Below are 27,850 nucleotides of genomic sequence, written 5' to 3'. Positions count from 1 at the left end.
ACTAAGGATACCAGATCCTACATATTGGACACTAACAACTTCCTACAAAGAATTAGAGCTCTCAAAAAATCCCCACCGAACAGCTTTCTGTGTACATGGGATGTAAGTAGTCTATATACATCAATTTCACATGACAAGGGCACCAGAGCAACTAAACTAGCTCTGGAAAAAACTAATTTGAGTCAGGATTCAAAAGACTTTACGATGGGCCTACTCGAAATAGTCCTTGATGAGAACTATTTTCTTTTTAAGGACGATTTCTACATACAGCGACACGGGACCGCTATGGGCTCAAATGTAGCCCCGGCTTATGCTAACTTGTTTATGGATTTTTTTGAGAATAGGTTCATATACTCTTATCCATCTTTTGACGAACTGACCCTCATGTGGGTCAGATTCATCGACGATATATTCTGTATTTGGCGAGGTGATGTTACTAGCCTCTTGGCTTTCAACAGTCACATTAATAGCGTATGGCCGGAATTGAAATTCACACTCAACCAACATCAGAGTGAAATTAACTTTCTCGACACTTATATAAAAAAAGATGAGACAGGTCTACTATCTTCCGACCTTTATCGGAAACCCACTGACCGTAACTGCATGCTGCTATACACTAGCTGTCATCCAAAATCGACTACGAACAGTTTATCTAGGTCACAATTTAAAAGAATTACTAGAATAGTAACAGAGGAAACCACTAGAAATCAGAGACTAGAGGAAATGACACAAAGGTTCCTTGAACGAGACTATCCCGAAACCTTACTTAAAGTCGAGAAAGAAAAGGCACTAACATCCAGTTCCTCAGAAAAAGACCAAACAACATTAGATAGGATACCGTTTATACATACTCATCATCCCTCCATGCCAAAGATCTACAATGTAATTAACCGCCATTGGCCATTACTGAAGAAGGCATATCCAGAAATAGGATCATTTCTACTCCCCCCTCTGATGTGCAAAAGAAGACCCCGGAATATTAAAGATTCTTTAGTCAAGGCGGATATTGGTAGCGACAAGAGTAATACACAAACACTTCTAGCACCAAGACGTACTGGTACCTTCCCCTGCCTCAGTTGCCCGTCATTCTCTAATGTAATTAAGGGTGACCATTTTACACACCCCAGATCAGGGAAAAGCTTTCCAATCAAAGAATATTTCACTTGTGAGAGTAACTTTGTTGTGTATATAATCAAATGCCCATGTGGCTTACTATATGTTACTTATTATATCCTCCTATAGAAATGCTTCTAATCGTTCTATACATCTCCTAGAACCCCTTATGTAGGTCTTCTCCTCTTTCCTTGACTTTATCTGACCGCTCTACCACCTACTATATTATAACAATCCAGGCAACCACCCACTACTCTAATTGACGCCTTCCCAGTATTGTTTTTCACCTAAGTACAGAAAATCACCCACTGCGCATGCGCGGGCGCTTCTATCACATACTAAACGGTACCACACATATTCTAATATTCTAATAGTGCTAAATAGCCTGCAAGCCGGGTAACAGAGCGCATCTAGCCACAGTCTGGGAAGACGGCCGATCAGGTATGTTATAAACTAGATCCTCCCTGCACACTATCCCTCTGCTTAAACCTATTGTAACCGGATACTACCTCCTTCTATCCTAGAGGAACTCCTTATCCACTGCTATGTGCTCACATTGAACAAAGAATGCACAGGTAATATGTAACACTCCATGAGAACTTATCCTTAACTACACATGAACTTCACTTATTGTAACCGTGACTGTCATCATTTCAGTAGATAACAAGCTCCACAGTGATGTTTATAACCTGGTACAATACGTGATTTTTGATGTAAACCACAGTCCTAAGGTAACAACGAGTGACACAGTGGGGAGTCACATATGCAGACATAATCCCCAGATCACCTGACCATTTATCTTTTAACCCTTTAGGGTCTGCTAGCCATAAAACTACTTTTGGTGTTCACAAGCAAGGACACAATAGGAATCCATGATAATACGAATAAGGTAGTCCACGCTCCATGCCATCCAGAAACGTATCACATAGTCATAAAATACTCAGGGTCATCCCTTTTCCTCTTTTACTCATAGAATGCATACCTTATGGTGATTCTTGTTGACACAACCTGCGTGGACTTCTATATTGCCCCGGCACCTGCGGTATTGACCATTCCAGCATTCAAGAGACCACAAGTAAAAAAATTCATGGTAACCCATGTAAGAAAGACCCAAATCACTGACTTTGAGAAATCTTATATAAACACCAACAAGGTAAAAATGCTTACATAGTGCCGCACTATTAATATACACATATATACTATTTCTTACGTATACTCCTTTTCTATAGGACTTGTCTACTGTGACTATCAATAAAAGAGTCAATAATTTAAGTGGTGTTCCTCTAGAACAAAAAAAACCTCCCCTCTCTTTTTCTGCATATACAGAATTTGAAAAATCACCTCTTACCACCTGAGGTATGTTATATCCTTCATACACTCCATAATGTTGCCATTCTCAAATTCCTTCTGTGAGACTATCTCCATGACTAACTGCTGGTATATGTTACTGTCTTTCATACATGTTCAATGTTGACATGATCCCCCAACCTTTTGTATGTCTATATATATGTTTGCTGTATATATGTTGATATTGTATCATAATGTAAAATATTGTAAAATATTGATCATTGTTTATTTCCACCTCTTTTTAGTGTAAATTGGCGTGAAGAAGGCCTACATTTGGGCCGAAACGTCCCCTTTTCACTCAGTCTGTCCATTAATAAAATATAAATAATTTCTAAGCACAAAAACGAATTTGTTGATATTTTTTCAATTCTATGAGAGTGCAGTGTCTCTTATATATAAAAATTTTGAGATTTTTGGCAAAAAATTGCAATTTCTTGAGCTGCTTCGCCACGTCACGGCAAATCTCATTTGAAGCAGTCCTACACTAAAATATTTTTATAAAATGTGCCATACGGCCTCACATATGAATAGTAGAACTGCTCTTAGCAGCACTCACCTGGTCTATTTCAATCCCGTACCCATGACTGAGTCATGGCTGTGGGCGGGACAGGTCCAAGCAAATGCTGCATGAAGTAAATAGCCTGTGGACAAAGCCTGATGACTTAATGTGAACAGTCACCAACCGCCAAAATCCAGACAGATGGAATACATCCCAAATTGGGGTGCATAGCAAGGTGGAGGTCAACCACCGACCAATTCAATGAAGAAAAAACAAAAAGCCAGCACCAAATGTGCACTGCGGCACTAAACATTCCAAACTGTACTTATTTTAAAAATTTTGAGATTTTTGGCAAAAAATTGCAATTTCTTGAGCTGCTTCGCCACGTCACGGCAAATCTCATTTGAAGCAGTCCTACACTAAAATATTTTTATAAAATGTGCCATACGGCCTCACATATGAATAGTAGAACTGCTCTTAGCAGCACTCACCTGGTCTATTTCAATCCCGTACCCATGACTGAGTCATGGCTGTGGGCGGGACAGGTCCAAGCAAATGCTGCATGAAGTAAATAGCCTGTGGACAAAGCCTGATGACTTAATGTGAACAGTCACCAACCGCCAAAATCCAGACAGATGGAATACATCCCAAATTGGGGTGCATAGCAAGGTGGAGGTCAACCACCGACCAATTCAATGAAGAAAAAACAAAAAGCCAGCACCAAATGTGCACTGCGGCACTAAACATTCCAAACTGTACTTATTTTAAAAATTTTGAGATTTTTGGCAAAAAATTGCAATTTCTTGAGCTGCTTCGCCACGTCACGGCAAATCTCATTTGAAGCAGTCCTACACTAAAATATTTTTATAAAATGTGCCATACGGCCTCACATATGAATAGTAGAACTGCTCTTAGCAGCACTCACCTGGTCTATTTCAATCCCGTACCCATGACTGAGTCATGGCTGTGGGCGGGACAGGTCCAAGCAAATGCTGCATGAAGTAAATAGCCTGTGGACAAAGCCTGATGACTTAATGTGAACAGTCACCAACCGCCAAAATCCAGACAGATGGAATACATCCCAAATTGGGGTGCATAGCAAGGTGGAGGTCAACCACCGACCAATTCAATGAAGAAAAAACAAAAAGCCAGCACCAAATGTGCACTGCGGCACTAAACATTCCAAACTGTACTTATTTTAAAAATTTTGAGATTTTTGGCAAAAAATTGCAATTTCTTGAGCTGCTTCGCCACGTCACGGCAAATCTCATTTGAAGCAGTCCTACACTAAAATATTTTTATAAAATGTGCCATACGGCCTCACATATGAATAGTAGAACTGCTCTTAGCAGCACTCACCTGGTCTATTTCAATCCCGTACCCATGACTGAGTCATGGCTGTGGGCGGGACAGGTCCAAGCAAATGCTGCATGAAGTAAATAGCCTGTGGACAAAGCCTGATGACTTAATGTGAACAGTCACCAACCGCCAAAATCCAGACAGATGGAATACATCCCAAATTGGGGTGCATAGCAAGGTGGAGGTCAACCACCGACCAATTCAATGAAGAAAAAACAAAAAGCCAGCACCAAATGTGCACTGCGGCACTAAACATTCCAAACTGTACTTATTTTAAAAATTTTGAGATTTTTGGCAAAAAATTGCAATTTCTTGAGCTGCTTCGCCACGTCACGGCAAATCTCATTTGAAGCAGTCCTACACTAAAATATTTTTATAAAATGTGCCATACGGCCTCACATATGAATAGTAGAACTGCTCTTAGCAGCACTCACCTGGTCTATTTCAATCCCGTACCCATGACTGAGTCATGGCTGTGGGCGGGACAGGTCCAAGCAAATGCTGCATGAAGTAAATAGCCTGTGGACAAAGCCTGATGACTTAATGTGAACAGTCACCAACCGCCAAAATCCAGACAGATGGAATACATCCCAAATTGGGGTGCATAGCAAGGTGGAGGTCAACCACCGACCAATTCAATGAAGAAAAAACAAAAAGCCAGCACCAAATGTGCACTGCGGCACTAAACATTCCAAACTGTACTTATTTTAAAAATTTTGAGATTTTTGGCAAAAAATTGCAATTTCTTGAGCTGCTTCGCCACGTCACGGCAAATCTCATTTGAAGCAGTCCTACACTAAAATATTTTTATAAAATGTGCCATACGGCCTCACATATGAATAGTAGAACTGCTCTTAGCAGCACTCACCTGGTCTATTTCAATCCCGTACCCATGACTGAGTCATGGCTGTGGGCGGGACAGGTCCAAGCAAATGCTGCATGAAGTAAATAGCCTGTGGACAAAGCCTGATGACTTAATGTGAACAGTCACCAACCGCCAAAATCCAGACAGATGGAATACATCCCAAATTGGGGTGCATAGCAAGGTGGAGGTCAACCACCGACCAATTCAATGAAGAAAAAACAAAAAGCCAGCACCAAATGTGCACTGCGGCACTAAACATTCCAAACTGTACTTATTTTAAAAATTTTGAGATTTTTGGCAAAAAATTGCAATTTCTTGAGCTGCTTCGCCACGTCACGGCAAATCTCATTTGAAGCAGTCCTACACTAAAATATTTTTATAAAATGTGCCATACGGCCTCACATATGAATAGTAGAACTGCTCTTAGCAGCACTCACCTGGTCTATTTCAATCCCGTACCCATGACTGAGTCATGGCTGTGGGCGGGACAGGTCCAAGCAAATGCTGCATGAAGTAAATAGCCTGTGGACAAAGCCTGATGACTTAATGTGAACAGTCACCAACCGCCAAAATCCAGACAGATGGAATACATCCCAAATTGGGGTGCATAGCAAGGTGGAGGTCAACCACCGACCAATTCAATGAAGAAAAAACAAAAAGCCAGCACCAAATGTGCACTGCGGCACTAAACATTCCAAACTGTACTTATTTTAAAAATTTTGAGATTTTTGGCAAAAAATTGCAATTTCTTGAGCTGCTTCGCCACGTCACGGCAAATCTCATTTGAAGCAGTCCTACACTAAAATATTTTTATATATACCCTGCATGAGTCAACATTACCATTATGAACCACAGAAAACTGATATAAAGCTGGGGATCACTTAACCTGTAGATTTTTGTCGCATTGGATAAATGACGGCGAATCGTGTTTATCAGAGGTTCTGAAGTACAACCAACATACTGCAAATTGCAGTCAACATAAGTAAGTAAATAACAAAAGTAGAATTGCAATTGGTGTAACTCTTAATGTTATAAACCCCACCGCTTTTCACAGAACAAAAAGTGTTACTAGCAACTACATGATTACAACAGGTAGAGAACTGGTGTGCACATCGAAAAAACCTTTTGTATGTAGCCAAGTTTGTCTTCTAGTATTGTCACGTAGAAACAAACTCGGGGACAACATGTCTCCCAGGGAGGGTGCCTTTTTAGGAATAAAATTAATGGAATTAGAAAATAATTGTTTTAACTTTTATCCTGAAAGAGAATGGGTAAATGCGTTTTGATAATATTTTTTTATGGTGAAACTGAGGGATGAAAGTTGTAATAAATGGCAAATTGACTACAGGAGATTTCAAGTTTTTAGATTTTCCTTCTAACATAAAACTATCAATTTTATGAACCGAATCCATCCCCCTCATCCACAAGGGGTAACCCCTTTGTTGCAACCTATAATCCATTTTTTTAAAACTCCTACTGAAATCCACAATTATCTGATGTATTCTGTTTAATACGTGTGAACTTTCTTTTTGGTATATTTTTAATGACATGATTAGCATGACATGATGATGCGAATAGTGTCATATTCATGGCGATACCTTTCCTAAAAGGAGAAACACAAACATGCCCCTGGACCCGACGAAGCGCCAGTGAGAGCGAAACGGCCGCCGTCATCTCTGATGCCCCAAGCATCCCTAACTGCTTTTTGATGTCTGTTTTTTTAAAGAATAAACGAAGATTTTTACTTGGTGAGTACTACCTCCTTTCTTCTTCTATTCCAGACAAACATGCCCTGAGTCATCAAACATCAGTGTAATATCCAAAAATGCTATAGAATTTTTATGACATATATGCTAAAATTGTATATTTATTTGATTCAAATTAATATCCTCGATAAAGGAATTCAATGCCTTTGGGGGTCCCTCCCATATTAGCAGTAGGTTGTCGATAAAATGACCATACCACTTAATATAGGAGGAAAACGGATTACATTCTGAAAAAATAAACAACTCTTCCCAATATACCATATAAATATTTGAAATGGGGGGGGAAAAACCATCATGCCTATATCCTGGTATATATGGTCCAATCCTGATATATGTCCCCATCATGGCCCATTCTGTTATATATGGCCCCATCCTAGTATATATGGCCCCATCATGGTATATATGGCCTGATCCTGGTATATAGCCCTTTCATGGCCTCATTCTTGTATATATGGCCTCATCATGATATATATGTCCCTATCATGGCACCATCATGGTATATATTCCTTATCATGGCCATATCCTAGTATATATGTTCACACCATGGCCCCATCCTGATATATATGTTCCTATTATGGCCTCATCCTGGTATATATGCTCCCATCATGTCCCCATCCTGATATATAGCCCCCATCCTAGTATCTAGCTCTCCATCCTGTTATATAGCCCTCCTCATCCTGGTATATAGCCCCCCATCCTGGTGTATAGCCTGCATCCTGGTATATAGCCCTCCATTGTGGTATAAAGCCACCCATCCTGGTATATAGCCTACTCATCCTGGTATATAACACTCTCATCCTAGTATACAGCCCACTCATCCTGGTATATAGCCCTTATCATGCTATATAGTTCCCCACCACACTGCACACAGTAAAAAATCAAAACAAAACAAAAATTTTTGTACTCACCTTCCGTACGCTCTCCCGGCGTCCTGCTGTGACGCGTGACAACTGACAGATTATAGCAACATGTGATAATAAAACTTAACCTTTAATTGGGTTGTTAAAAATAACGTAAATACACACAGTGATCCTAACACCAATTAAAACCAGAAAAAATGTTGAGGCCAAAATGGTTCTTGTGTTTTATGGCGTCAACATATTTCAATGTACAGGGGAACGGAAAACGTTCACCCTTTACCAACAACACAGGAGGGAAAACCTGTGCATAAATAACTGTTATGGCACCACCAGTAAGCTAAATTTGTTGCTGGATATATATAGCCTACCGAAGATGTGTGTGATCACAATGGAGATAGTATGCACGGCACGGTGGGAGTCGTGGCTTGGTCACTTGGGAGTCACCTGTTTTTGTCTACCAAGGGTCAGCCACAACAGGGCCAGCTGTGGACTGCCCTTGTAAGGGCGGGAGTCATTGTGCATAACTAAAGGGTCAGTTTAATCCCAAACAGGGCTGGTGACCAAGCCACGACTCCCACTGTGCCGGTACTTGGACTAAACAACACGGGAGAACCTTGATTCATCCATGGGACGAAGGAATTGGGTGAGAATGTTCCACTTTAAGTGGCCTTGATTCTGCATCGTTTTTTCTGATTATATGCTTCTCGCCGTAAGATATAATTGGTATCTAGCATAATATATCCATTTGGGAGTTAGCATCCTCTGGATAGCACCACTGACGTTGCACGTTTCTGCTTAAATTGTCCCTTGATGGTATGCTGCATTAGCATAATTTTACAGCTGGGCAATTACTTGCATTCATTCATGCCTTATGGCACTAGCGTTGACTGGGTCAAGTGGCATACTATCTCCATTGTGATCACACACATCTTCGGTAGGCTATATTTATCCAGCAACAAATTTAGCTTACTGGTGGTGCCATAACAGTTATTTATGCACAAGTTTTCCCTCCTGTGTTGTTGGTAAAGGGTGAACGTTTTCCGTCCCCCTGTACATTGAAATATGTTGACGCCATAAAACACATGAACCATTTTGGCCTCAACATTTTTTCTGGTTTTAATTGGTGTTAGGATCACTACGTGTATTTACGTTATTTTTAATAACCCAATTAAAGGTTAAGTTTTATTAGCACATGTTGCTATAATCTGTTTATACATGTTTGTACATGTTGGAATTCTCCTCTAATACCTACTGGTTTTGAATTGGTGCTATATTCGTGCTGACAACTGACCAGCATGTAAGCGGTGCAGCGCATGGCATCAGTGTCATGTGAGGCCACTTACAGCACCGACAGCTGTCAGCATATTCTCTGCTCCCAATGCGCAGGATCGTGTCCATGGGGAGCAATGAATATTCATGGCCTTAATCGGTGACTGGCACATTGCAGTGCAGGGTCTCGATGGTCTCTGTGCTCCAATGTATTTCAGCTGGATTTGTGCCCTCGGAGACACATCTAGCTGAAGCAGGGGCTGGAGGGCCCCCTGCACCGCTGGGCCTGGTCACAGTGGTGATCTCTGCTACTGTGATCGATACACCGCTGCTGGGTTTTCTTAAAAGAAACCAGTGGCCCTGATTTATCTCATCTCAAGTATGAGAGTTCATGTTTTAAAATATAAAACCACCAAGGTTGAGTGTCAGTAAAAAAAGATTGTTATTAGTCCCATGTGTACATCAGCTCCAGACAAGAGCAACAAAAAGAGTTAAAAACCCTAATCAACTGTGTCCCATTCATAAGAAGCCTCATCCCCTAAAGAAGTGTTCGGGATCAGAAAGAAATCGTCTCTCTCCCTGTAGTCCAGGTCTCATGCATGTAACCACCTCCCTTTTTCTTCAGTTAGTGTTTGTCAGCCATCCTCATTTGAGGTTTATCTTTCTACATCCCTGGTTCAGAAATATCTGTTCACCTGCTACAGCTGTTGCAGCTACTGCTGATACTGTTGTGCATAATACAAGAATTCAGCTGGAAAATAAAGCTCTGTTGAAATCTTCGTACATGCCTCTGCAGTCATGTTTAACTGTCTGATGAAGTTCTTGGTGTGAGAATTGGTTCAAAAAAGACATACCTAGAAACACTATCTATGGAACCCCACACTTGCAGCCTAGTTATTGAGTCAGAATATTCAGTGTGGCAAAATAATACTCAGATAACCATTAATAACCTTATTAATAGCAGCCAAGATGTGTAGGGTGCTTTTAAAAATTTGTTTTCATTTTTTGATCATTTGGATATCATTAATATGTCTATCGATCCTGTGATGTCAATATTTTGCAATTTCATTGTTGAGGGGTGCGTATATTCTTTGTTTTTGAACACTAAGGGGTAATTTGCATGTTGCGACATTTCTAGCAAATGCTAGCGATGCTGAGCGCGATAGCCCCCACCCCCGTCGCACATGCGATATGTAGTGCGAGCTGCTGTAGCAAATATTATCGCTATGGCAGCTTCACATGCACATACCTGGTCGGCGATGTCGCTGTGACTGCCGAAGAATCCCTCCTTCAAGGAGGCGGTGCGTTCGGCGTCACAGCGACGTCACCGCGACGTCACTAAGCGGCCGGCCAATAGAAGCGGAGGGGCGGAGATGAGCGGGATGTAAACATCCCGCCCACCTTCTCCCTTCCACATTGCCGGTGGACGGCGGGCGCAGGTAAGGAGATGTTTGTCGGTCCTGCGGCTTCACACACAGCGATGTGTGGAGCTGCAGGAACAACAAACAACATCGTACCTGCGGACGCACCGACATTATGAAAATGAACGACGTGACACAGATTAGCGATTTTTGACTGTTTCACGCTCGTTCATCTTCTCTCCTAGGCTTTACACATTGCGACGTCATTACCAGCGCCGGATGTGCGTCACTTTCGATTTGACCCTGACGCTACCGCAGTTGCGATGTCGCAACGTGCAAAGTACCCCTAAGAGATTCAAAGAGTTGAATACATCAACAGTAAGCATTGGAGGAAGGAAAAGAGTAGAGAAGGTAGGGAAGAGAGGCTATGAGGAAGTTTAACTAGGGAATAGATAGGAAAACGTCGTTCAGTGGCTGTAGGAAGTCACCTGGCTGCAAAAATATATATTATTCTTCCAGCATTAAAATTTCCATGTAGATACAGGAATAAACATCTTTTTGAGTAATAATATTACCTTAGTCTCTTATGAGAATCAAATATAGGATAAATAAAGGGCACAATCATAAGAGTATGGATTCTAATGTATTTAAACTCTGGAATTTAGTCCAAGTTTTCCATTCCTTAAAGTGCCTCTCCCCCACCTTTTTGTGTTAATCTGTATTTTATAGAGACATATTGAGTTTGGCTCATTAGTCCATTCTAGTGTAGAAAATGGTTCTATGTCCTTACAGACTCTTGCTATAAAAGCTTTCATATTATTGATAAAGTGGGGGATAATTGCGTTTTTCTTTAAATATTTATGTGAGGGGCATAGATTAAGTAGAGCTAGTCTAGTGTGAGATTTTATCTTGGTTTCTAGAATTGTATCTGTACAATATTTTTTGTGTTCAATCTTAGAACATGTCAACCAGATATGAGTTGGAGTGGCTGTGTCCTGGTAACATTAACAATACATGGGTGGATATGTTTTGTCAATTTTATGAAGATTATCAGGTGCCTTGTATCATCTAGAAATAGCTTGTAGTTGAGTTCTTGGTATTTGTTGATGCTGGGTATGAATGAGAACTCTTTATCACAATGTGGAGAGAATTGTGTGCTAAGCTCTAATTCTCATTTAATGATTTAAGATTGTGATTCTTGTTTATTATTGAGAGATACATTTTTGTAGGGTATTGTTTATGTTTGGGGTGAGAGTTCAGTTAAATGTAAAGTAATTGCATCTTTAATCATCTTGATCTATGAGGGCTGGAATATTGAGCAAGTCCTTGAATCTATCTTTGAGGAGGACCTCATTATTGTTGATTAAAGAGAATATGTCAGCAGGTTTTTGCTATGTAATCTGAGGACATCATGAGGTAGGGGTTAAAACAAATAATTCAGGGATGTATCACTTATCACACTGTCTTCTGTTGTTTGCTTAAAATGAAGGTTTTATCACTAGTTTATCATTGTTGTGACTAGCTGGCACGAGAGCCTATGTCCAACCATGCACCTTCCAGTGATAAGCAGCTTACTGTCAATAGACTATGTGCATAGAGAGCCTGATGTGGGTGTGGTTAGCTTTCTTAACTCTGTTTCATTCTACAGCTAAGAACTCTGATTATGTGACAACTGCTGCACCCTAGTAAACTAGGTGATACATTGTTGGATTCAAGGTCTCTTTTCCTAAATTATATTGCTTTCAGATGAGGTAGTAAAAACCTGGTTACTGGTTCATTTAAAAGGGTACTCCAATGAAATAAAAAAAATATAACTTCATAAACCTTACAGATTAACATTCATAGTAGTCTGCTCGTGGCTCTGAGTGCATATTGCACCTGACAGGTTCCCTTTATAACTGTTGCAGCATGCTCTTTTCAGGTTACATTGCAGAAACCTGTTGACATAGTCCCTTTAAAGATGAAAACCTAGTATTTACTATGAAGAATAGTTCAAGAAATAATATTAGCTGTTTGTATATACATTTTCTAAATCCCATTGTTTACTTGTCCAGTTCTCTTTATTAAGTCAATTGCTTTGTTGCATTGCCTAGACTCAAAAGTATAACAAGGCAATCAAAACATACAGTACCTGCTGATGGCATTTAATAAAGGCACATTTATTAAAGCTTCTGCCACCAGATGGCTCATATTAACATTAGGCAATGCCATTTGTTAATACAAAAATAATGCGTCACATTAGGAATCAGTATGCATCCACTGACAAGCTGGTGTCTGCTACATCCGGGGTTATAACTGACAATATACACAGATGAAATTATCCTCTAAATACCTGAACTGGATTGTAGAAATCATTTTCGTTGTAAGGGCCAAATTTCTGTATTTGCTCCAATAAAAATGCATTGTATGTTTTGCACTTCACCACTAACATTTCATGTTTTTCTTAGTCTGCAAATTCAGTAATGATATCAGCATAAAAGGTTCTAAAAAGCCTGTAAATGCTGTATAACAATGCTTTGGATATCCTTTACATTTTATTATTTTTCAATTGTTTTTTTTTCTTTTTCCTCAATGCATAGTGTAAGGTAATGTTACATTTTTATGATTTTCAAGCAATTAAATGTGCAATGAGGCATCATTTGCTATATTAGAAAACCATTCAGCAACAGAGAGGCTGTATTATCGAATTAACACCACATGATGAGCAGTTTGCTCTCATTAGTATGTGTATCAGCTGCTGAGATATCCTCTGTACTTTATATTTGTGTTTCGGCTACAACAGAAGCCAAGTAATCAGGCAGTCTGCACATTTACCAGCCAGGATGCAGATATAGATGAATATTTTGGGACCTGAAGTTTTATCGTTTGTTGCTTTTGACAATCTGGGTTGTAACCCTAGTCTCCAAAGGAAACAATCCACAAATGTTATATATATATAATGGCTACAAACATGCTTACCATCTGTTACAGTTTTTGTACCAGGGAAACATCAACTGCCTTAATGTGTCTGAACTTGAACTAAGCAGTTATGCTGAATTTTGCTGGGCTGTTGTGTATAAATATGTACCCTAAAGAGCAATTATTATCCTAGAAGTTGGAAATCTCTTTTTTTAGCTTGCAGTTTTGTGCTTATCATGTCAGCAAATTATATTATCCAAAAAGCTTACAACGTATTCTATTATACATTGACCGTCTCTCACATCAGGACCCAATGGTCTGAGGTCACGAATAAACGTACAATATTTTGGAACAGATAATCATATATGATATCTCAAAGAGGTGCAGTCTTATGGCTTCTTCACATGTTATATGTTTACTCCTCACTTCAAATCAAAGGCGTACTTCTGATAAAAAGGTAAGATATGTTACTCAATATCATTCTAATTGTCAATCTATGAGGAGAAAAATTGAAAACATTTAAAGGGGTTGTCTAGTAGTTTGACAACCCCTTCTGATTCCACACGTTTCCTACCTCTAAAATAATAAAGTCTATACTCATACCAGCGTTGTTCCAGAGGTGCTGCAGATCGCGTTCCCGCAGCTCTTGTGACGTTGTGACGTCATGTGAGCCCCGCATCCAATCATTGCCGGCTTCTGCCTCCCCACATTTGAACCAAACGAGTTAATCAACAGGAAGTGAGAGCTGCAGCTGTGCTCACATCCTGCTGCTTCCTCGTTTGGTCCAAAGGCAGGGAGACAAAAGACGAAGCTGATTGTAAGCGAGGTTGTGTGACGTCACGTCACATCGTCACATGAGCCCTGGGAACGAGAACCAGTACACCGCTGGAACAGTTCCGGTACGGAAGGTGAGTATAGGCTTTATTATTTTACCTGGGAGAAACAAGTGGAATCAGAAGGGGTTGTTCCAGTAGTGGACAACCTCTTAAAAATCTCATCCTAGCATCACCACTTGCCATGAATGTGGCCTTAAAGATCATTTTGTTTTCAGCCATTACCAACTTCCTAAAGAAATGTTTCTGTTCAGAACTTGTGGACCCCAATTGGGATATACACCATGTAGCAAATGTATCACATGTCCCAATATTGAACATACAACCAATTTTACCAGCGCATCACTTTAACCACCATCACATAAACTATTACTCAAACCATCAATTGCTCCCCGCTGCCACCAGTGAACTCAGTTGAACCTGCTGCTGGATTGCTGGACTGTTGGATTGCGGAACACGACTGCCCAGTGATCCAGAAGAGAGTTGAACTTAGTTCACTAAGGGCAGCTTGAGAACGTGTGAATTCCAGTGACCTGACTGCTGGATTGTCGTATTGTGGGATATGGTAGCACAGCATTCTGACAATCCAGCAGTTAGATCACCGGAATTCAAACTGGGGGCTCCGGTCTGCCCTCATAGAACTCAGTTGAACCTGCTGACGGATTGTCAGACTGTCTGATTGCGGGATACAGCGGTACAGCAGTCTAGCAATCCTGCAGTAGATTCAACTGAGTTTACTGAGGGCAGATTTCCAGACTACTGAGGCGCTGTGTCCAGTAATCCTACAGTCTGGCAATCCGGCAGTGGGTTCACCGGAAGTCATACTTGGTACTGTGGGAGCCCGGATGTGACCTCTGGTGAACTCACTAACGACACAACTTCTCACAGCCAGGCTTCCTGCTTCCATCAGATGCTTCCATCAGACTGTCCACAAGCTATAGCGATTCATTGCATTTTCCATCATTGCAGACTCTGGATGTAGCCGAGCCAGGATCGTTGCAGTCAGCTTTACTGTGGCTGATTATTGAAAATGGGGGGTACCCTACGACTTTTTTTTTTTAAAATGTATTTAAATCATTTTTAAAAATGCCTTTGGATCCCCTCTATTTTTTTTATAACAAACCAAAGTAAAGCAGACAGCTGGGGGTTGCATCCCTGTTCTGTCCCCACTTAGAGGCAATTGATGGCAGGTAGTTTGGTAGAAATGTGAGGAGTCTTACCTTCGTTTCCACTAGGTGAGGCAGACATGACCAGAGCGCTCCAGGGTGGATGGATTCAAATGTACACACGCTGAGATGAAGCAACTGTGGTTTATTTTTTCCTCCATGAACAAAATTGTGCAACAATACAGTGGTTCAAGTGGCTGTAACTGTGGTAGTCTTCTGATGGTTGTCCCAGTGCTGCTACTATAGTCAAAAACTTTTCCTTTCTGAAGCCCAAAGGACAGAGATGTGCTCCTCACGATGCAGTGACTAAAAGTGAAAGTAACTTGGAGTCAGGATGTGAGGTCACATGTAGGGCTGAAAACACTCCCACAGGCTGGACTAAAAAGAACCAAGGGAACAGAATGGTCTGACCAGTAGATGGCAGCAAAGGACAAGCATGAACTTACAGTATATACATTGAATAACATGAATTAAATAACAGTAGATATGTCATTAAATTTAAAATCGTCTTGATCGATTGTAGATGTAACCTAAAATGACCTTACTGTCAGTGTAGTATTGGAACTCGCCTATGTCAACACACAGTTCTTGTCGTATGAAGTCGGCAATTTCCACTGCCAAAATGGTGACACAAAGTTCCTGTCTGGGAATGGTATGGTCGGGCTTTCGGGGCCAGCTTAGCCTTGCCAAAGATAAATCCAATGTAGTTTTGCCCATTGGGGTCTGTCAACTTTAGGTAAGCAACCGCTGCTATGGCTTCTGTGGAGGTGTCTGAGAAGATGTGGAGTTCCTTCTTTATGCTAGAGGGTTATGGAGGTTTTGATGTAGCATCTTGGGATGTGGATGTTGTCCAACCCACACAAGGACTGCTTCCAAGCTTCCTATTTTTGCTCTTTGTCAGGAGGGAGTGGGGTATCCCAGTCCTTGATGGTTTCAGAGAATTGTCTCAGCAGGGATTTGCCTTGTATAGTGATAGGCGCTACAAATCCCAGCGGGTCAAATAAGCTGTTCACTATAGAAAGGACACCACATTTTGTGAATGGCTTGTCAGAGCAACTTACTTGAAATCCGAAGGATTTCTGCAAGATCCCATCTGATGCCCAGGCTCCTCTGCACGGGTGAACTGTCTAACCCCAAGTCAATGTCCTTGAACCCAGGCGCATGATCACCCGACTCAAAGGCTCTCATTACGGTCAGGCTGTTTGAAACAATTTTGTGTAACCTTTGTTTGGCCTGGGACAGCATACCTTGGGTCCTCTTGAGCAAATCAATGGCTGCTTCTTCGGTGGGTAGTGATTTGAGCCCATCATTTACTTAAAAGTCTCTCCCAAAAAAGTCTCTGGCGTTTGTTCCATACTCAGACTCTTCCTCTAATGCGGTTCTCCAGAGGCCATAAGTTGTAACTGCAGGTGAAGGGCTGTTTCCAAATACGTGGACCCTCATACGATATTCCACCATCTCTTTATTAGTGTCATTGTCCTTGTACCACAGAAATCTGAGGAAGTTCCGGTGGTCCTCTCTGACTAGGAAACAGTGGAACATCTGTTCAATGTCAGCAGTGATGGCGACAAGCTCTTTTCTGAACCTCAGCAATACTCCTACCAAGTTGTTTGTTAGGTTGGGACCTGTGAGGAAAACATTGTTAAGGGATATGCCTTGATGTTTGGCACTGGAGTCAAAGACAACCCTAATTTGATTGGGTTTCCGAGGATGGTATACTTCCGAATGAAGGCAAATACCAACACTCATCATTTTTCTTCAAGGATGGAGCAGGTTTTGCATGGTTGTTGCGGAATATTCTGTCCATAAAAGTGATGATCTGTTCTCTCATTTCAGGCTTGCTGTTCATGGAACACGGAAGTGAGTTAAATCTGGTCTGAGCTTGATCTCAGTTGTTTGGGAGTCTTACCCTGGTAGATCGGAAGGATAATGGAGAGACCCAGTGGTTGGTTTTGTCTTTAGAAGACTCACAGTCCATTATTTTGATGAATTCTCTGTCCTCTACTGACAAGGCTACTTTATCGTCGTCCTTGGTTGTGTGAAAGACTGATCTTCCCAAGTTGTCGACATGCAGAGAAGAAGCGATGTCAAGTAGCTGTATGGAGTCTGGAGACTTCTCTTTCACTCCATAGTGATGAGGACATGGCTTTAAGAATGTTGTGTGCCCATCTCCACACATAAGTTTTGAAGGAGTCATTTCCTGATCGGTCAACGCAAACGTTTCCAATGACTACCCATCCCAAGTCCAGTCCCTGGGCGTATGGTGCATAGTCAGGCCCATTACACTGTTGTCGCACCTTGTGTACCCTTTGATTGTCTCTGCCGAGCAGGAGTAGGATCTCTGCATAGTTGGGATTACACTAGCCAGGTGCCTTAGGTGTGGTTGATGAAGTGCAGCTTTGGGGGTAGGAATCTCATCCCTGTGGTTGCGTATTTGGTCGCATTCAACGAGCGTTGGTAGAGGTATTTCGGTCTTCCCATTGATAGGAGAAGCGATGAATCCCTGGGCTCTCCTGCCGCTTGTCTCTATGCGACCCGAGCAGGTATTCAAGGTGTAGAGTTCTGACCGTCCTTTAATTCCAAAGGCTTCAAAGAATTTGGATCCTGCAAATGACCGGTTGCTTTGATCATCTATGATGGCATACACCTTCATTGCTTTTTCTGGATGTCCCTCTGGATAAACCTTGATTAGGCATATTTGGGCACAACATTTCTCCATTTCGCCCTCTCCACATACCTCTGAGCATCAGCAGGAGACGGCTGTGGTGGTGTCAGTCTGATTCTTGGGCTCCCTGCCATGAGTTGGAGTGGGAGCAGTGTTGACTGCAGCCGGTGTGTCTTTAGTGACTGTGGTCCGGTGCATGGCTGAGGCGTGTTTTTCACTATGACACTCCTCACACTTGATGATGGATTTACGGTCCTTGGCCATGTGCTCCAGGGATGCGCAGCATTTGAAACATACCCCAAGCTCGGTGAGGACTTTCTTGCGCTCCTGTAAGGTTTTGGATCTAAACCCTCTGCACTTGTTCATTGAGTGTGGTTTTCTATGGATGGGACACTTTTGATTGAAAGACTTATCTCGTGATAAGGTGGTGTACTGTTTATCAGAGGGTGTTGTAGGTGATGGTAGCTCAGTATTCCTAACACTCACAGCGCTCTTAACGTCTCTGCGTTTGTGTATGGCACCATCATACCTTGACGATGATGTAGTTGCATCTGCAGTGTTGAACTCTAGGAAGTCGAGGCTTCCTAGAGTTCCTCATCTGGGCCTGCTCTTCGATGAACCTGCAGAAGTGAATAAATTGGAGAAAGGTGACGTCATGCACTCTTTTGTACCTTGAGACTGACGTTGCCTACTTTTCCTGTATGGCAGATTCACCACGATTGGGTTCACTCCATGGGCTGTATCTAGATAGCATAGCCCGGACAGACGAGGATCTCTTTTGGCGAGCTCCAGCTCCATGAGCAGATCACTTAGGTCTTGAAGCTTGTAGACTTCTTTAAGGTTGATCTTCGGGATGTCCTACAGTATTTTGAATAGGGCTTTCTCTATTGCTTCTGCACTGCCAAAGGTGCGTTCCAGTCTTTGCCAGGCAGCAGCGAGACCTGCTTTTGCATGTCCCACATAGACGGTTCTGAGGCTCTTGATACGGTTTGTAGGGCCTTGGCCCAACCACTTGATCATGAGGTCAAGCTCTTGTTCTGCAGTTAGATTGAGATTGGCGATGTCTGCCTTGAAAGTTGCTTTCCAGGCCCTGTAGCTCTCTGCACGATCATCAAATTTTGGTGGCTGATATTAACTTGCTCAGGTGCTTTAGACGGCACTGGAGCTTGTAGAGCTGAGTTGTAGGTTTCAGCGTTGTTGGCTTGGACGGTACTAGAAACCAGGGTTGCTGCAGGTAACTGATTCAGTACATACTCTTTGGTGCGATCAACTGGATTGTCTGCTTCCAGTGGTGGCGAGTAAACTGGATCAGGACCTTGGCTCAATGCTTGCTCGATTAGCCTTAGGGGCACTTTGCACCCTACGACATCGCAAGCCGATGCTGCGATGCCGAGCACGATAGTCCCCGCCCCGTCGCAGCTGCGATATCATGGTGATAGCTGCCGTAGCGAACATTATCGCTACGGCAGCTTCACATGCACTCACTTGCCCTGCGACGTCGCTCTGGCCGGCGACCCGCCTTCTACCTAAGGGGGCGGGTCGTGCGGCATCACAGCGACGTCACACGGCAGGCGGCCAATAGAAGCGGAGGGGCAGAGAAGAGCGGGCCATAAACATCCCGCCCACCTTCGTCCTTCCGCATAGCCGTCGTGAGCCACGGTGATGCAGGTAAGCTGATGTTCCTCACTCCTGCGGCTTCTCACACAGCGATGTGTGCTGCCGCAGGAACGAGGAACAACATCGTACCGTCGCTGCCGCACAATTATGAAAATGTTGGACACTACACCGATGATAAGATTACGACGATTTTGCCCTCGTTAATCGTATCAAAAACGCTTTACACACTACGATATCGACAGCAACGCCGGATGTGCGTCACTTTCGATTTGACCCCACCGACATCGCAGCTGCGATGTCGTAGTGTGCAAAGTACCCCTTACTTTAGTTAGCCCAACATCTTCTTCCATCTGTGACCAAAGAATCTTTATCCGAGCCTCCGCTTCTTCCCTCTTGGCTTCTTCTTCTACTTCTCTTTCTGTGAAGGAATGTCTCACCTTGGATTCCTCTGCTCTTATGCGGGCCTCTAATATTCTTCCGCTCAGGGCTGAGCTTCTTGAGGATGATGATCCTGATTATCGAGAGGAACGTTTAGATGAGATTGATCTGTGTGATCTGGTTTCTTGCTGGTGAGACATGCGGTGTTCCGCTTTGTCTATGTTGACTTGCACATCGGCGTCTCTTTCCCTATCCACTGCTTATGCCTTGCTCAGGTCTGAAAGAGCTTCGTCAATTTTAGAGTCTTTTAGAAAGGTAATGTACCTTGTTGACAGTCTCTTGTATCTTTCTTGAGCTGTATTCATCCGTTCAATAGTGGCTTGTAAGCATGCGGCATCACCTGATGAGGATTCAAGTCAAGTCAAGTCAGGTAACTCGTTCCCACTGTTCTTCTTTACATAGCTCATCTCTCATAGTGTGATAGTTTTCAATGACCTTTATCGCTGGTTTGGAAGAGCGTCTCGGTCGGACAACTTGGTCTGCTGGAAGCGTGGGATCTCCCTCCTGGGCTTCATAATGGACAGTATCAGGGCATATTTGCTCTGTTTCAGCAGTGGGGAACTGTGCGAGGTCTTTTTCGTCCATTTTGATTTAAGGTGTACTGTCGCTTTAAGAAACTCGACTTTTGAATAAGGGGCCAAAAATCGCTGTGCAGCTCTGTAAGGACTCCCTGATGAGATTCTCAAGGTATTTTTAGCAAATCTTGGGGGTTTGCAGTCCGGCAATCTGCAGCGATGAGGTATGATATACTGCAAGTCTATAGAAGGAGTATGGCTAGAGGGAAACAGCAGGTGCATAAACTGTTCCTTTACAATGCAGGCAGAGGAGACTCAGGACGTGGCAGATGGGAGAGCTTCACCTTAGGCTTGTCCAGGCATGCACTGTTGCAGGCAGATTACTGCACGAGGCCTGTTGCTAGGCAGATTACAGAGCGGGATACAAGGTCCTTAGGGATCTGGAGCTAGGGTATTGGGCTGATAATGAGTCTTCTGACTGATTTGGGCTTTAAGGAAGTTTTGACTTTGGACTGTAAAGAAGTTTTTGACTTTGGACTTTAAAGAAGTTTTTGACTGTTCTGTCCCCACTTAGAGGCGATTAAAGGCAGGTAGTTGGGTAGAAGTGTGAGGAGTCTTACCTTCGTTTCCACTAGGTGAGGCAGACATGACCAGAGCGCTCCAGGGTGGATGGATTCAAATGTACACACGCCGAGGTGAAACAACAGTGGTTTATTTTTTCCTCCATGAACGAAAACATGCAGCAATATAGTGGTTCAAGTGGCTGTAACTGTGCTAGTCTTGTGATGGTTGTCCCAGTGCTGCTACTATGGTCAAGAACTTTTCCTTTCTGAAGCCCAAAGGACAGAGATGTGCTCCTCACGATGCAGTGACTAAAAGTGAAAGTAACTTGGAGTCAGGATGTGAGGTCACATGTAGGGCTGAAAACACTCCCACAGGTTGGACTAAAAAGAGCCAGGGGAACAGAATGGTCTGACCAGCAGATGGCAGCAAAGGACAAGCATGAACGTATATACATTGAATAACATTAATTAAATAACAGTAGATATGTCATTAAAGGTTTTAAAGAAAACAGGTAGGACCAGCACAATCCCATAGTTATCTGTTCTACCAGCACTGGCTATCAAAAATATAGCGGGCGCCTACTTCTTTTTTTAAATGATTTATTCATTTCTTTTTACACTACCATACAGCAAACTGACTGCAACCAATCACAGACGTTGACAGTGGTGTTAGCAGCACACCCATCGAGTACCGGACCTCTCTTGTTAACAGCACATAGAGTCCTGAGGGAAACTGCCTTATAAGTAAGGGGCACATCAGGACAGTAAGCGCAGCCCAGTTAGCTTCAATGAGCTGCCACAGTATGACTGGAGTGGTAGAACAGAAGCAGGATAACTGGCCCTGACTGTGCCTTGCCATGAATCTTGGCATGAAGGGCTCCGGACGCCTAACCCTGCCTACTGCTTCCAGTATCACATGCAGCCCTGTCACAGACACTACAGGGCTCTACTGGTGCTATGGCCGGTATGTGACTGCAGTGCTCTGCAGGTGTCATAGAGCACAAATGATGCTTGTGCAGTCATGTGCGTCGTTCAGGGTCTTTTATAGACTAAGACCATCCCAAAGCCAAGAACCAGATGGCAATGGTGCCGTCCGTGGTCACTCAGGGACCGTTGCATCATCACTGACGTCATTGACGGCCAATCAGTGGCTACCACCTCATCAGTGATGTCAGCGACAGCCAATCAGGAGCCGCTGTGTCACTGGTGATGTCAGGTGCTGTAGCAGGAATCCTGTACTTAGAGCCAGGAAAGTCAGCGGGAACCCGTGCATGCAGGTAGGGCAAAACAGAGACTTGGCCTCAGAATGAACAAAGACCCTGGACACCTGACGCCTACTAGCCAAGCACCTGGAGCAGCGGACAGGTTGCGCAGGGAAGACAGCCGACACCACCGCCGGGTATTAGGATTGGGTAGGAGCGTTTTGAGGCTCAGGAGATCCCTGAACCATAACATACTACCATTTAGCTTCCTTTTGCAGCCCCTTAGCTCTTACTATGACCATTTTACAGCACAGAATTTTCGCCCCCATTGACTTGTATGGGGTTTGTTGTCTCGGGTCACGTTCGGGTCAAGTTGGGTTTATGAACCAAACTTTTTTTTTTCTCTCCTTGTGGATTTGGCAAACCTGAATTTTCCCGGGTCCTCTTATTTCTACCGAGCACTTGAGAATTTAATGCATGGCCATCACATATTTTACTCTAGCATTGTACTATTTTTAGTCTCACAGATAATTGCATTTTTGCTCACCTTAGGCACTACTTTTGCACTCCCACAGTACAGACCAAACGTTTGGACACACCTCCTCATTTAAAGAGTTTTCTTTATCTTCATGACTCTAAAAATTGTAGATTCACATTGAAGGCATCAAAACTATGAATTAAACCATGTGGAATGAAATACTTAAAAAAGTGTGAAACAACTGAAAATATGTCTTATATTCTAGGTTCTTCAAAGTAGCCACCTTTTGCTTTCATTACTACTTTGCACACTCTTGGCATTCTCTTGATGAGCTTCAAGAGGTAGTCACCGGAAATGGTTTTCCAACAGTCTTGAAGGAGTTCCCAGAGATGCTTAGCACTTGTTGGCCCTTTTGCCTTCACTTTGCGGTCCAGCTCACCCCAAACCATCTTGATTGGGTTCAGGTCTGCTGACTGTGGAGACCAGGTCATCTGGCGTAGCACCCCATCACTCTCCCTCTTAGTCAAATAGCCCTTACACAGCCTGGAGGTGTGTTTGGGGTCATTGTCCAGTTGAAAACTAAATTATGGTCCAACTAAACGCAAACCGAATGGAATAGCATGCCACTGTAAGATGCTGTCGTGGGCATGCTGGTTCAGTATGCCTTCAATTTTGAATAAATCCCCAACAGTGTCAGAAGCAAAGCACCCCCACACCATCACACCTCCTCCTCCATGCTTCATGGTGGGAACCAAGCATGTAGAGTCCATCCGTTCACCTTTTCTACAAAGACACGGTGGTTGGATCCAAAGATCTCAACTTTGGACTCATCAGACCAAAGCACAGATTTCCATTGGTCTAATGTCCATTACTTGTGTTCTTTAGCCGAAACAAGTCTCTTCTGCTTGTTGCTTGTCCTTAGCAGTGGTTTCCTAGCAGCTATTTTATTATGAAGGCCTTCTGCACAAAGTCTCCTCTTAATAGTTGTTCTAGAGATGAGAAGGTATGTCCAAACTTTTGGTCTGTACTGTATTTGCTAGGAAATGTCATTTTTCTACATCTCTTGTGGTAATAGGGCATTTTTCTTATAGCCATATGTACAGTCCCTGACAGACGTTCTGTCGCTTATCCATGTTATGTAAATAAAAGCTTATAACCTGACTTTAAATTCATCCATTGGTTTTATAAATTACTCTTTTGAAAGCTGAAACCCTCCCAAACTTGGTTTAGGTTATGAAAATAAAGTTGCTTCAAATCTGAAATATTGATCATTTAATGAACACAGAAAGGTCCGATTTTTGCAAGACAAAAGTTTTGTCGCCCATAGAAAGTAATGTGAAATTCAAACAAATAATTAACTTCTAATACAAATATATGTTACATAACATTGGTGAATGAAGTTGTGGTGATATTTAATATTTTGTGTGACTTCCATGAGCTTGAAGGACTTCATCCACGCGGTTCAACAATGATTCATACAATTTATTGATGAAGTCATCAGGAATAGCAAAGAATGCAGACTTACATGACTCCCAGAGTTCATCTAGATTCTTTGGTTTTGTCTTCCAAGCTTCCTCTTTCATTTTACCCCAAACATGCTCAATGATGTTTGTTCTGCCTTCGTCCACGTGTGAGCTGTGTGGACTCCGGCACACAGCTAACCTTCATCCACTGTTTCAATAAACAGACTGTGTTGCCTTTAAGTCTTTATTTATTAAATGATGATGGATAGGTGGATGACCATAAGAAATGGATGATTAATTGGTAAAAACTATAACAAAAGATACAAATCCAAATCAGTACAGGCATATCACAAATAACAGAATGACATGCATAGTAGTACTGGTATTTACAGAATCTGCATAACATAGAGAGCAATGCATATGACTGAATACAACATTTACACTGCTGATGCTGCCCTACACCTGCTTTGCATGTATCACGGCCTATGTAATCTGAGTAGAGCCACTGTTACTTCACAGTGCCTACATAACAACTGTACACATATTCTAACATAAATATGTAGTTTAGTACAATGATTCCTACCGGGATCCACTAGTCAGGAGGAACGATTGAAGAAAAGGAACTAGAGCCAGCTATAGCACCTCTGAATCCTATGGAGGCACCAAGACATCTGCGTCTCCAACTCAGGAAGGGAAGGGAAAAGGGGCAGTCCAAGGAAGTATCTTTTCCTTAAAGCAACAGGCTCCAACCCACAGAAATACTGTGAAGATGTATGAGGAAAACACTTAAAACATAAGAAAGCCAACAGTGACCTCTTGTGGGCAACAAACAATATTACCCTTATCCTATTTAATGAATAGAAGACAGAACACTCCCCGCTTGGCGTTAACCAATGCCACTATTGGACTCCTGAGGGGATAACAACAACACAAGTTCAGTGACTGGTCTGGTGAACAGTTTGTTCTCTCCGAGCTTGTTCACTCTGACCTCTACCTTGCGTACTCTCCCGTCCTTGCTGGGAAAGGGTTTGGTGACCAGGCCGAGTGGCCACTCATTTCGGTGTGATTGACTGTCGTTTACAAGTACCACATCGCCAAGTCTGATGTTTGGATGGTCTTTCTGCCATTTTGTTCTGGTTTGCAGAGTGGAGAGATATTGTTTCCTCCATCTGTCCCAAAAGGCATTGGACACGTTTTGTACTTGCCTCCATTGTCTTCTGTAGAGGTCTTTCTCGGTGAATTCTCCAGGTGGAGCTCCTGGGACACAGGTTTTCTGTGTAAGTAACATGGCAGGAGTAAGAACTGTTGAGTCTCCAGAATCTCCAGAAAAAGCTGTCAATGGCCTAGCATTCATGATAGCTGTAACTTCGGCCAAGAACGTAGTCAAGCTTTCGTGGGTAAGTCTGGTGTTTGCTTGCAAGAGGATAGAATCTAGAATCTTGCGTGCAATTCCTATCATTCTTTCCCAGGTGCCTCCCATGTGCGAAGAGTGTGGCGGGTTGAAGGTCCATGTGCATCCTTGCTCACCTAGGTACCTCTCTACATTTGTAATCTCTAGATTGGAAGGGATTTGGAGTTCTCTTGCTGCTCCAATAAAGTTCGTGCCTCTATCAGAACGAATGTGCTTCACAGGGCCTCTGATAGCGATGAAGCGTCGAAGTGCATTTATGAAACTTGAAGTGTCCATAGATTCTATTACTTTGATATGAACAGCTCTGACAGACAAACAGGTGAATAGAACTGCCCAACACTTTGCTTCGGCATGGACCTTCCTAGTGCGTCTTGTAGCTACGGACCAGGGGCCGAACACATCCAGTCCAACGTTGGTGAAAGGGGGTTCAGTACTGAGCCTGTCAGGTGGAAGATTGGCCATCTTCTGGTTTTGAAACACGCCACGAAGTTTGCGACACATAACGCAGTTGAAGATGAGTTTGCTCGCGCTTCTCTTCGCTCCGACTATCCATAGTCCAGCCGCTCGTAGACTCCCTTCGGTAAACAAACGACCTTGATGTCTCACCAAGATGTGATGATGTTGAATGAGCAAGGTTGTGACGTGATGACGTCCGGAAATTATTACCGGGTGTTTCTCTGAGACTTCTACCTTAGCTTCTTGAATGCGGCCACCTATTTTCAGCAGCCCATCTTTGTCAATGAACGGGTCGAGTTTCCTCAACGCACTGTCTCTAGGAATGGGTAGTCCTTTGTCGAGATTGCCTATTTCCTTGTTGTAGGCTTCATTTTGTACAACATGGAGTATTGTAATCTTGGCTTTCTCTAGGTTGGGAGCAGTAAACGCATGCTTGCAGTGATGCCAACCTTTACTGCATCTCTGATTTGTTGGTAGTTCGGACTTGTAAAACTGAGTCACGTGTAGTAAAAAGGCGATGGCCCTAACAAGTGAGTTCCAGGTTGAGAATCTACTGAACCGATAAGATCCGAGGTGACATCCTGAAACCACTGTATGAAGAGCTGACACTTGAGGACGAAGGTCGTCGTCGACATCTGGATCCACCAGTTCGAATGTATCGGGCCTGCTGATGTAGGATGTTGTCTGGTACAGGAAGGCAGGGCCTGTGAACCATGTAGTGTCCTTAAGGTGACTTGGTGCAACGGATCTAGTCGCATGGTCGGCGGGATTGTGATGAGTAGATACGTAATGCCACTGATCAGGGCAAGTTGATCTTCTTATTCTCAACACCCGGTTGCTGACGTAGACGTAGAAGCGTCGTGTTTCGTTGCAGATGCATCCTAGTACCACCTTGCTGTCAGTGTAGGACTCTGCATCTTTGATCTCCTGATTCATTCCATCTGAGACAAGTTCAGCCACCTCAACTGCAAGGACGGCAGCACAGAGTTCCAGTCTAGGTATCGTGTGTTCACGGAGTGGCGCCAGTTTTGTCCGACTCATGACGAACCCAATATGGATCTGTTCATTCACATCGGTGGTTTTAAGGTATACTACTGCTGCGATTGCTTTGACTGATGCATCGCAGAAGATACAGAGTCTTTGAGATTTGACTTCTGTGGATGGCACAGGAGCGTATGGTCGGTTCACATGAAGATCGGTCAAGGCCTCGAGAGACTTCCTCCACTCTGTCCACAGGTCTGCCTTTTCTGCGGGAAGTGTATCATCCCAATCAGATGTCTCTTGGGTGAAGTCTCTTAGCATCATTTTACCTTGGACGGTAACTGGAGCTACGAATCCCAGAGGATCGTACAAACTATTCACAAAGGAAAGGACACCTCTACGTATGAAGGATTTTTCTTCTTTGTTGATCTGAAAGGTGAAGGCATCTGTCTTTAAGTCCCAAAGTAGTCCTAGGCTCCGTTGCATGGGAAGAGAGTCGATGCTCAGGTCTATGCCCTTCAGATCACTGGAATAGTCTTGAGAGGGAAAGGCTTCCATCAGTTCTCGGCTATTGGATGCAATCTTATGCAACCTTAAGTTGGACTGAGCGAGCATTTCTTGAGCTCTTTTTAGAAGACTGATTGCTGCCTCGTTTGTGGGTGTGGATTTCAAGCAGTCATCTACGTAGAAATCCTTTTCCATAAAGGATCTGACATCCGACCCGT

This window comes from Anomaloglossus baeobatrachus, chromosome 6 (genome assembly GCF_048569485.1).
Source record: "Anomaloglossus baeobatrachus isolate aAnoBae1 chromosome 6, aAnoBae1.hap1, whole genome shotgun sequence".
NCBI classification, from domain to species: domain Eukaryota; kingdom Metazoa; phylum Chordata; class Amphibia; order Anura; family Aromobatidae; genus Anomaloglossus; species Anomaloglossus baeobatrachus.
Note: the sequence above shows the minus strand (reverse complement) of the source record.